Below are 12023 nucleotides of genomic sequence, written 5' to 3'. Positions count from 1 at the left end.
GTTGTCATACCCACACTCCTGTTCGGCTCCGAATCATGGGTCCTCTACCGGCACAACCTACGGCTCCTAGAACGCTTCCACCAGCGTTGTTTCCGCTCCATCCTCAACATCCATTGGAGCGCTCACACCCCTAACGTCGAGGTACTCGAGATGGCAGAGGTCGACAGCATCGAGTCCACGCTGCTGAAGATCCAGCTGCGCTGGATGGGTCACGTCTCCAGAATGGAGGACCATCGCCTTCCCAAGATCGTATTATATGGCGAGCTCTCCACTGGCCACCGTGACAGAGGTGCACCAAAGAAAAGGTACAAGGACTGCCTAAAGAAATCTCTTGGTGCCTGCCACATTGACCACCGCCAGTGGGCTGATAACGCCTCAAACCGTGCATCTTGGCGCCTCACAGTTTGGCGGGCAGCAGCCTCCTTTGAAGAAGACCGCAGAGCCCACCTCACTGACAAAAGGCAAAGGAGGAAAAACCCAACACCCAACCCCAACCAACCAATTTTCCCTTGCAACCGCTGCAATCGTGTCTGCCTGTCCCGCATCGGACTGGTCAGCCACAAACGAGCCTGCAGCTGACGTGGACTTTTTACCCCCTCCATAAATCTTCGTCCGCGAAGCCAAGCCAAAGAAAGATGTAATATAGGTACTCTTAACAATAAATCTGAACACTGGCTAGTTGGATGGCACAGATTTTCAGTAACAGGAATGGCATCAGGGCCTATCGTCTGATTCAGTTGGACAAGGCATTGGTGCATTCACACTTTGTGTACTGTGTGCAGTTCTGGTTGCCCAGTTACTAGAAGATCAACAATATTTTGTAAGGGGTGCAGAGGTTCACCAGGATAATGTTTGAACTGCAAGGACTTGTTTCACAGGGACAGGTTCGATCGGCTGGGTCTTTATTCTTTGGAATGAAGCTGGCTAAGAGGGGATTTTATAGAGTTTTATAAAATCTGGAGGGGTGAGGATAAAGTGAATGCTCACAGTCTTTTTCCCCAGGATAGATGGTGCTAGAACAAGAGAATATCCATTTAAGATGAGAGAGACCCAGGAAGGAACATTTTCATTCAAAGGGGGGACCATATCTGGAGTGAGTTGTGTGAGAAAACTAGAAGGTAGCAAAATAACAACATTCAAAAGACATTTGGGCAGATTTCTGGACAGGAAGGGTTGAGAAGGATCAAGACCCAATGCAGACATATGGGATGAGCTCAGAATGTCAATGTGTTGAGTCTGCTTGAGTTGGGCCGAAGGGCCTGTTCTAGGTTGTATGACTCTATTGCACAAAATGTTGTTGACTTGCAGTTGATCATTGGTTCCATCCAGTGGTGAGGATCATGTTGATGAGCTTAGGCACTGCCACAGAATGCAATGGTAGCTCAATGTTCCCAGAATCCTCTCTGTGAAGAAAGCACCCTATCTGAGCTGATGGGCGAAGGACGCAGGTGCCACACACTGTCACAGAGCAGGGGGGTGGGGCTGCCTCCCTCCGGCGCTAAAGCTTTGCTCTCCAGCTGGTGGGAAATAGATAATATCGGCCAGTTTGGGCCCTGCTTCCCAGTGGGAATTGGCCGCTGCGCCAGGAGATGGGAAACCCAGCCAGGGGAATGGCTCGGGCCTGATAGGAAGGATTCAAGCAGGCGGGGGTGGCCCTGCAAGACCCCAGGTGTCTAGTCTGGGGCCGATCAAGCGGGTTCAGGAACACGAGCATTCTAGGAAAAGAGGCAGACATGAGTTCCCTTCACACTGCACAAGAGTGCTGGAAGTAAAATGGTGAGCAACATTTAAGGCCTGGGCTCTTCGTCAGAGGAAGGCGTCAGAATAAAGGCTGAAGAATGGCAGGGGGAGGAGTCTGTCTATAAAAGGTCTCAATTAGATGTGATAAAAGGAGAGGTTGTGGTAGCCTGCTGCTGCAGTGATCAAACCTAAAAGCGAGCACACCTAAAAGCCAGCAGGCTTCTCAGCAGCACTGGCCCTAGCAAGTGAACCAGTGTACGAATGGCAAGGGCAGCTTAAGGGTCAGTAGCCCCAAAATGGTGCTGGCCCCACTGCACAGCCAACAGACAGGGACAGCGCACAGGGAAGAAGGGATTGTCATGCAGGAGGTACCTGCACGCGGGAAACACACTTTTGTTATGCGGGTCATTGCGTCAGTAAAAAGGGGGAAACGGCGGGAATACGAGAGATATAAAAGTCGGGCCTGAGCCCCCAATAAAACACAGAGCTTAACCTGACTGTGCAGGTGTGTGTGTGTCTTTCAAGTAGCACATGGCTACAATTGGTGGCCCCGAAGGTTTAGATAGCATCTAAACCTAACAATAAATGAGTTGGCAGCACACACGCAGTCACTCTCAAGCTGCTGACCTTCCAGACGAATCAGCCACGCATCTGGTTTGATCAGGCTGAGGCACAGTTTCAGGTTCGGCAGATCACAGCAGAGTCCACCCGATACTACCACATGGTGAGCACCCTGGACCAGGACACAGCGAGCCGGGTATCCCAACTTCATCCAGGAGCCCCCATCGGAAGGTGCATACACTGCCTTTGAGGACTTGCTAATCGAGACCTTCGGGCTCTCATGGCGTGAGGGAGGCATGCCTGTTCCATCTGGACAAACTTAGGGAAAGACCCCTATCGGCTCTCATGAATGAGATGCTGGCCGTCCTGAGCAAGCACGAGCCCTGCATCATGTTCGAGATGGCATTCCTGGAGCAACTGCCTGAGAACGTCCAACTGCTCCTGGCAGACACTGACCAGCGACCCCCAGAAAGTCGCAGCGTGAGTGGACATTCTGAGGAAATAAAAAAAGGACTGCTTGGCATCCATTGGGATCATTGCTAAACCCCGTAGCCAGGCCCATGCAGGCCTGCCCAAGGAACAACAGCCCTACAGAGAAAGCGATCCCAACAACCAATGGTGTTCCTAACATAGAGATGGGGTTCCAGGGCCTGCTGGTGCAGGCCGCCATGCATGTTCCAGGGTAACGCTGGGGCCAGCTGTTGCTAATGGCCATGATGGCTGGCCAAAAGGATAGCCTCCTGTACATTTGGGATCGCCAGTCCAGACAACATTTCCTTGTGGAGCAGAGGTCAGCATCCTGCCCACGTCGGGATAGGACACCAGGTACAGGCAGTTGGGTCACACACTGAAGGCTGCCAATTACAGCACAATCCCAACTTATAGTAACTGCAAACTCCAACTGCAGTTGGGAGGCAGCCTTTTCTCGTGGGTGTTCACACTGGTTGCAGTGGAACAGCCGCTTCTCAGGGCAGACTTCCTGCGTGCCAATAGCCTGATCGTTGGCCTCAAGGGTCAGAGACTGGTCCAGCCAGGACTTTCTAAACTGTCCCCCTCAAAGCCACTCCACCTAGACTCCTTACAGCTATCCACAAACAAGGTCCTGGCCAAGTTCCCAGCAGTGCTTACCACAACCCCCCCCCCCACCCCCATTCACCACAATGATGCCCCTGCATGGAGTACAGAACCATATCTTGACCCATGGCACACCACTCCACATACGAGCAAGATGCCTCCCTCCAGAGAAGCTCCACCTGGCAAAGGAGGAATTCAGGAAGCTGAAGGAGCTCGGCATTGCATGATGGTCAGACAGCCCATGGGCTTCACCCCTGCATATGGTGCCCAAAGCCACTGGAGGTTGGAGACCACGTGGCGACTACCATTGGCTCAACAAGGCCACACCAGATTGCTACCCTGTGCTGCATATCCAGGACTTTGCGGCTAACCTGCACAGGGAAAAGATCTTTTCCAAAGTGAACCTCGTGCGGGGATATCATCAGATCCCGGTACACCCTAATGATATCCCCAAGACCACCACCATCATCATCCGTTTGGGCTGTTATAATTCCTGCGAACGCCACCATTCAGGTTGAAGAACTCCGCACAGATCTTCCAGCGACTAATGGATGCAGTGGGCCGAGACCTGGACAGCACCTTCGTCTGACTGGACGATGTCCTCATGGTGAGCAGGAACCGACAAGGACACTTAACACACCTCCACAACCTCTACACCCTGCTGAGCGAGTTTGGCCTGATGATCAACCCACCCAAATGCCAGTTCGGGGGAGGCCCTCAACTTCCTTGACCATAGGATAACTAGGGAAGGAGCCACACCGCTACCCAGCAAGGTGGAGGCCATCTGGAAGCTTCCTAGGCCCAGCACGACCAAGGGTCTACAGGAGTTCATGGGGATGATCAACTTCTACCACAGGTTCATCCTCTCAGCTGCCTGGATCATGTGGCACTTGTTTGCCCAGATGGCAGGCAAGGCGAAGGACATCACATGGGACGATGAGTCAGCGGAGACCTTCGTGAAGCCCAAGGAAGCCCTGGCAGACGCTGCTCTTCTGGCACATCCAAGGGCAGATGCTCCAATAGCCCTGATGGTGGATGCCTCAGGAACAGTGATCGGTGGAGTTCTGGAGCAGAGAATTGAAAGAAGTTGGCGGCCACTGGCTTTTTTCAGCAAACATCTGTGGCGTCTGGAACTGAAATACAGCGCTATACTTGGCCATCCACCACTTAAGATATTTCCTTGACGACAGGTCTTTTACAGCTTTCACAGACCACAAGCCTCTGACCTTCACCTTGATCAAGATCTCGGACCCCTGGTCAGCCACCAGCAGCGTCACCAGTCTTGCACAGATGTAAGGCACATCTCCGGCAAGGACAACGTGGTGGCCATTGCATTATCCAAATAGAGTGTCCACAAGTTATCGAGGGAGTAGATTTCATAGTACTGGCGGAGGTGCAGCAAGAAGACAAGTACAGGATGGCCATATTGGGACTGCACCTCCAGGACACCCCAGTCAGCACAGGTACCACCACTCTCCTGTGCAACATAGCCACCGGCCAGGTCACACCTATCATTCTGGCAGCTTGGAGATGGCAGGTTTTCGATTTCATCCACGGGCTGGCTCAACTGGACCGTGGTCTGGTTGGTGGCCAGCAAATATGTGTGGCATAGATTGTGAAAATAGGTCAGCAGGTGGGTGAAGGCTTTCACGCAATGCCAAACAGCCAAGATACAGTGGCATTCCAAGACCCCACCTGAGCACTTCGAGCCTGTGAACATAGTAGAAACCCTTACCAGTATCCCAGGGTTTCCGCTACCTGTTCATGATGGTCGACCGCTTCACCAGGTGGCTGGAAGCAGTCCTGCTGACAGATACATCTACAACCTCATGCACCAGGGCTCTCATCTCGTCTTGGGTGGAACAGTTTGGGTTACCGTCCCTCATCACATCAGATATAGGGGCCCAGTTCACCTCCAGCCTGTGGTCCAACCTCACCAACCTGTAGGATGCCCAGCTGCACCTCACAACAGCCTACCACCCACAGTTAAATGGGTTGGTGGAGCGCTTCGACAGGCACCTTAAAACTGCGCTCATGACCAGACTCCCAAGGACCTAACTGGGTGGATGAGTTACCATGAGCGCTGTTGGGTATCCGCACAGCACCCAAGGAGGACCTCAACACCTCTTCGGCTGAGCTCATCTACGGTGCTCCACTGGTGGTCCCAGGGAATTCATACTGTCTCCAGGCAGGATGATGCGGCAGCTCTCCTCCGCAAGCTGAGGGAAAGAGTCAGCCACTTGGCCTCAACTCCACCTTCCAGGCAAAGACACATGAGGACCAACATACCCAAGGACCTATGTTTTCATTGGTATCGTCCACCCCTGCAGAGACCTTACAAAGGCCCGATGTGGGTCTTATGTAACAATGGAGCCACATTCGAGCTGGAGGTTGGAGGCAAGACTGAGGTTTTCACCACAGACTAAAGCCAGCATACCTGGACCTGGCGTGCCCACTCGAGATGCCAGCACCACGCAAAAGAGGCAGGCCACTGAAGTCTGCAGAGATTCTGTCTCCGGGCACAGACAATACTGCCAATTCTGAGGGGGGGGGTCATGTGGCAGCCCGCTGCTGCAGCGGTCAAACCAGCACTCTGCGTGGCGACCACACCTAAAAGCCAGCAGACCACACAGCAGCACTGGCCCTAGGAAGCAAACTGGCAGACGAAAGGCAAGGGCAGCTTAAGGGCCAGCAACCCCAAAATGGCACAACCAACAGCCAGGGACAGTGTGTTGTCATGCAAGAGGGTACCCGTACGTGGGAAACCCACTTTTGTTATGCGAGTCATTGCATCAGTAATAAAGGGGAAAACAGCAGGAATCTGAGAGGTATAAAAGTCGGGCCTGAGCCCCCAATAAAACCAAGAGTAGCACATGGCTACAAGGAGATCATTGGTTTTGGCTCTGTGGAAGGAGACTGGGAAAAGGGGAGAGCAAGAGACAGAGCTGGGGGAAGGTGACAGTGTGAAGAAGAGGTCAATGTTAATACCATCTGGTTGGAGAGTGTCCAGATGGAAGATGAGGTGTTGATCCTCCAGTTTGTGAGTGTTTCAGTCAGGCCATGCATGAGACTATGCCAGTCCATCAGACAGAGCCGAGGTGCTCAACAAGCGATCTCCCAGTCAGCGGGCAGTCTCTCCGATGTAGAGGAGACCACAGCGGGAGCACCGGATGTAGCAGATGACCCCAGCCAATTCACATGAAATATTTGGGGGCCCGAATGGTGGTGAGGGAGGAGATGTGGGGGCAAGTGGAGCATCTCCTGTGGTCACAGGGCTCGATGCTAAGGGGACAATTGGTGGGGAGGGATGAGTGGACAAGGGAGCCATGGGGGGAGCGGTCCCTGTGGAAGGCAGTGAGGGGAGGAGAGGGGAAAATACAGTTTGTGTCTAATGGTGGGATTGTGTAGTAGATGGCAGAAATGGCGGAGGAGGGGACAAATGGACACAGGTGGTTGGGTAGAAGAGAAAAACCACTGAGATGATGGGGGAAAGAGTAACTCTCTGATAGGCGTGGGAATGCTGTCTGATTGGAGAGGGTTCAGACAGAATACAAGGTGTTGTTCCTCCAATTTACTGTAACTCCTCCCCATAAGATTCCCAATAAACCCTATATTCCTGCCTTGGATCTGGGCCGGCAGCACATAGAGACATGCCCAATGCTTCTGGATATTAAAGCCTTTAACCACTTGCTTTGTATCTACTTGTAATTATTGATCAAGCTCGTGTTGCTCCTTGGTAATCAATACAGGGTATGACTAACACGGTGAATGGCACAGTCCTGGAGACCCAGGAGGACAGGTGCATAGTTCCTTGAAAGTGGCCACTCTGGTGAACAGAACAGTGAAGCGGGTGTTTGGAAATGTGGGCCTTCATTGGGCAGGGTGTCAAGTACAAAGATGGAACCCCTTGATACAGCTGCTGGCAGGACCACACTTAGGATATTGTCCACAGTTCCAATTGCCCAGCTGTATGAAGGACATCAATAAGTTGAAGGGGCGCAGGGGAGATTCTGGGACTACAGGGCTCAGGTTGCAGTGAGATGTGGCATAGTCTAGGTCCCATCTCGGCCTGTGATACCCGATCCAGCAAGGCACTGTATGGTTTCCCCCTCCCCCACTACCTTCACTATGTCCACCCATTACACCTTCGAATAGCGCTTGGTGACTGAATAAACTAGCTGGAGTTGTGGTTAGTGTTTTCTGCTCCTCCGTAACTGCCTGTTTTTTCTCTGGGTTCTCCGGTTTCCTCCCACTGTTCGAAACACATTTCAGGGTGTGGGTTAATTTGGTGTAAATTAGGTGGCATGGACTCATGGGCCGAAATGGCCTGTTACCATGCTGTATGACTTAAAAAAAAATCCACATCCACGAGGCTCCTCTTGATCTCATTCCAAAGTGGCCACGCTAAAGCCAGGCTCCCTGGAGGTCAGTCCCACCCCCACCACGTGTGCTCTTTTTACAATGAGCCTTGGATGCATTTCCCTCTGAACATTGAATACATCCAGTTTGCCCCATGAAGCTTCCTGTTGAATCTGCACTACCCTGCAGAGAAGTCCTTGGGCTCCAACCTCGATATTTTGTAAATGACATTAAAATTGCAGAATGTAGCATGTGATTGGGAAGGGCGATGGATTCCTCACCCTTGGTTTAAAGGAGTCGGGGGATAAAAGTAGCACAGTCTTAAACTGAACTGTATCACTTGTGAGGCCACACCTGGAGTAATGAGAATAATACTGCTCCATGAGAACCATGGACACCACAGCACAGAAAAGGGCTTTTCGGCCCATCTAGACCCTGCCACACTATTCTGATTGTCCCATTGACCTGCACGTAGATCCTAGCCCTACATGCCCCTCCCATCCCTCTACCCATCCAAATTTCTCTTCGGTGTTTAAATTGAGCCAACATTCACCACTTCAGCTGCCAGATTGTTCCACATTCCCACTGCTCTCGACATGAAGCAGTTCCCCCTGATTCCCCTTAACCATATAACCATGTCCTCTCATTCTTGTCTCTGCTTGCATTTGTCCCATCGATATACCCCTCATAATTTTGTACCGGCAATTCTCTCCTCATTTTCTGATGCTCCAAGGAATAAAGTCCTAACCTATTCAACCTTTCCCCATAACTCATCTCTTCAAAACCCACCAACATCCTTGTAAATTTTCTCTGCAGCTTTCCATTGTATTCACATCTTAATTGTATTCATACGTAAGGAAAATTCCATTCTATCACAGGCCATTCACAGAAGGGTCAATGGGTGATCCTGGGTCCAGAAGGTTTGCCCTCAAGGTAAAGATTAGAGAGTTTGGTACATTACTTACTGAAGTTGAGAATGTTGAGATTGGTAACAAGCTGAGGGGATGTTTCCTCTAACTCAAAGGTGGCAAAACTTGCTTAACCCAAGAGCTACAATACGCTAAACTTCAGATGTATGAGAGATGCAACAATCACGCAAGCCATGTCCACTAAAATTGCCATTGTGAGGAGCAGCTTGAACCATTACTATGTAACTACCTGGACCAGCAGCAACAGAAATTCACAAATTTCTATTAACTTTTAATAATATAATACTTCTTCCCTAACTCGAAACTTTACTCTAACTTAACCCCATTCTATGTGTGTGCGCGAGCGTACGTAGTGGGGCGGGTGGGGCACACAGATTCCAACCATTACAGTTTTGGCAAGATTATCAAAAGAATGAATTTTTAAAGTTCCGTCAGTTTTGAGCTGAAACTCAGATTCTTTAAATTGCTGCTCAAAAGCAATCATGGAGTAGGTGTGAGGAATCAGACTTCTCAAAGCTCACAAAATTTTTGTTGAGTTGTTTCTTCATATGAATGATTTCTCTCACTTGCATGGAGGGTTGCAGCTCTTGTGATCTCTGCGCAATGATTTCAACAAGCCCAGACAAGGTTAAGGTGAAGTGGCCGTGTAAAAATTGACACTGGAATTTTCCACTGGTTTACTTAATGTTTGGAGGAGCTGAGCAAGGGCATAGGCATCTGCCAAAGGAATCGTCTGAACAGTAGTTCCATCTAATTAGCCAACACCCTTTTAAGTCAAGGAGAAATGAATGAACCCAAAGAAAATATGCACCAAGCAAAGGTCGCGATAGTGTTGCTGTAATAAATGGCCAAGTGCAGAGATGATTCTTGAACTTGACATTCATCTTCCTGGTGCCGGAGGTCAGAATGTTGGAACTGTTAAATGCTCGTAATTGCAGGTTTGGAGTAGGATGTTGTGTGTCAAAACCTGTAGGTGGAAATACACTAAATTCTGAACCCAGGTCCACCGGATATTTTTGTTGGGACAACTGGTCCCGTACATACAGTAGGCTTGCAGATTTCTCGCCAACCGTTGCAGCCCTGACTGGTGGTTGGTGTGGGTATTTTCTGCAAATAGGTAGGGTGGAGGAACTAGGCATAACTCGTAGGTCTAACAGTCCCTGGGCATCTCCATTACATATACTCCCCATCGCCTGTGGTAATTACACCAAGATGATGTGTCCATGGGCTGCTTGTAGGGAGTGATGTGTTGACAACACTAGAGTGTAACACGGGGTCAATATCAGAGGGGTTGGTTGTGCAACTTTTCTTTACTTGTTGTGCCACCGCTACAGCCCTTGGGCCTTCAAATAAACACTTGGATAACAAGAGCAACACTCACCTGGCATTTGCTGTAAAAAGAGCTGCTTGAATAACATATTGAGCCTTTTGCCCGCTGCCAGGAACAGCATTTCATCCATTAGTTCTGAAAGGGCGTGGTCTCCCAACCCATCAAAATGTAGTAGTTTGGCTGCCCTTTCCCTCCAGGACATATAATAAAAGTGCTTTTAAAGCAACATGGTTGCTGCTACGTGACGGATCCTGTAGGAAGACACCGACCCTATTAGCGAAGATCTGGTCCAGGGAACTGACAAGATGGTAATAACGAGTGGTGTCCAATTCAACTTTGTGAAAGTGAAATTGTGCTTCAGCCTGTTGGAACCACAGTTCAGGCTCAGCTGTCCAGAAAGGTGCCAGCTTCACAGTAATGGCTACAGAGTCCATGTTTGTGGATAGTCAGAGGCTATCACAAGGGGAGATGGGTTTAAGGTGCAGGGGAGTAGGTACAGAGGGTTTTTTTAAAAAAGGCAGAGTGGTGGGCGCATGGAATGGGCTGCCGGCAACGGCAGTGGAGGTGGATACCATACAGTCTTTTAAGAGACTTTTGGGTAGGTACCCAGCTATGGGTAAGCCTAGTATTTTCTCGGTAGGTGGCACAACTTTATGGGCCGAAGAGCCTGTATTGTGCTGTAGGTTTTTTTATGTTTCTAAAGGCTCAAGCCCGAAATGTCGGTAATGCATTTGTACCTCCTATGGACAGTGCGAGACCGGCTGAGTTCTTGAGTATTTTTGTGTGTGTTTCCCACTTGTGACCTGTTACCCTGAGCCCCTCCACCTTCGACTCTCCAACCTTGACGAAGACTCCAGGCCCGAAACATTGATCACCCTTTGACTTCCATCACGTTTGTGCAGTGCAAAGGGAACTCGTGTCCACCTCTTTACCCAGAATGCCCCGCGTTCCTAAACACGGTCTATCGACACCAGTCTGGAGCCCGGGGCCTTGCAAGGACACCCGAGCGAGCCCTTCCTACCATGGCCGAGCCATTCATCCGGCTGGGTCTCCCACCTCCTGGCGCAGCGGCCAATTCCCACGGGGAATCGAGGCCCAAACTGGCCGACGTTAGAAGGCGACCGCAACCTGCACCTCGCCAGCCAGAGAGAGGTGGCTCCGCTCCTTGCCCCGTTTCGTGAGGTCACTGTCGGCCTATGGCGCCTGTGTCCTTCGCCCCTCAGCGTAGATAGGGCGCTTTCTTCATGGAGAGGATTCTGGGAACGTTGAACTACCATTGCGTTCTGTGACAGTCAGAGGAAATGGTCACCATGAACCCGTTAAAGCACCATCAACATGACGGGCCAGAGACCAACTGGAAGTCAACAACGCTTATTGCAATAGAGTGGTACAGCATAGAACAGGTCCTTAGGCCCAACTCAGGCAGACTGAAAACGTCAACATTCTGAGCTAGTCCCATTTGTCTGCATTGGGTCTCGATCCTTCTCAAAACTTACTGTCCAGAAATCTGCCCAAATGTCTTTTGGACGTGCCCCCTTCTACAGTTTTCTCACATAACTCACTCCATTTATGGTTCTTTCCCCCCCCCCCCCCCCCAGAATAAAAATGTTGCCTCCCGGGTCCATTAAACTGATATTCTCTTGTTTGAGAAGCATCTATCCTGGGGGGGGGGGAACTGTCACTTTCTACTTGCCCCTCCTGATTTTATAAAACTATCACCGCTCAGTCACTTTCATTCTAAAGAATAAAGACAAGCCCTTTAGTTCAAGCAACATCTCTGCACCCCTTCCAAAATATTGATGTTCTTCCAATAACTGGGCAACCAGAATTGCATACAATACTCAAAGGGTGATTGCACCAGTCCCTTAACCAACTGAATCAGATGTTAGGCCCTGACAGTGTATCTGGCAGGTTCCCAAAAGTCTGTACCTGCTGCAGTCAGAAGTTCCCACCTGCTTCAAAAGAGCATTGATCATCCCTTTGCCCAAGAAGATTAGGAGGTCCCAATATTTATATTCTGTACCCCACTC

This window comes from Narcine bancroftii, chromosome 2 (genome assembly GCF_036971445.1).
Source record: "Narcine bancroftii isolate sNarBan1 chromosome 2, sNarBan1.hap1, whole genome shotgun sequence".
In the NCBI taxonomy this organism is placed as follows: domain Eukaryota; kingdom Metazoa; phylum Chordata; class Chondrichthyes; order Torpediniformes; family Narcinidae; genus Narcine; species Narcine bancroftii.
Note: the sequence above shows the minus strand (reverse complement) of the source record.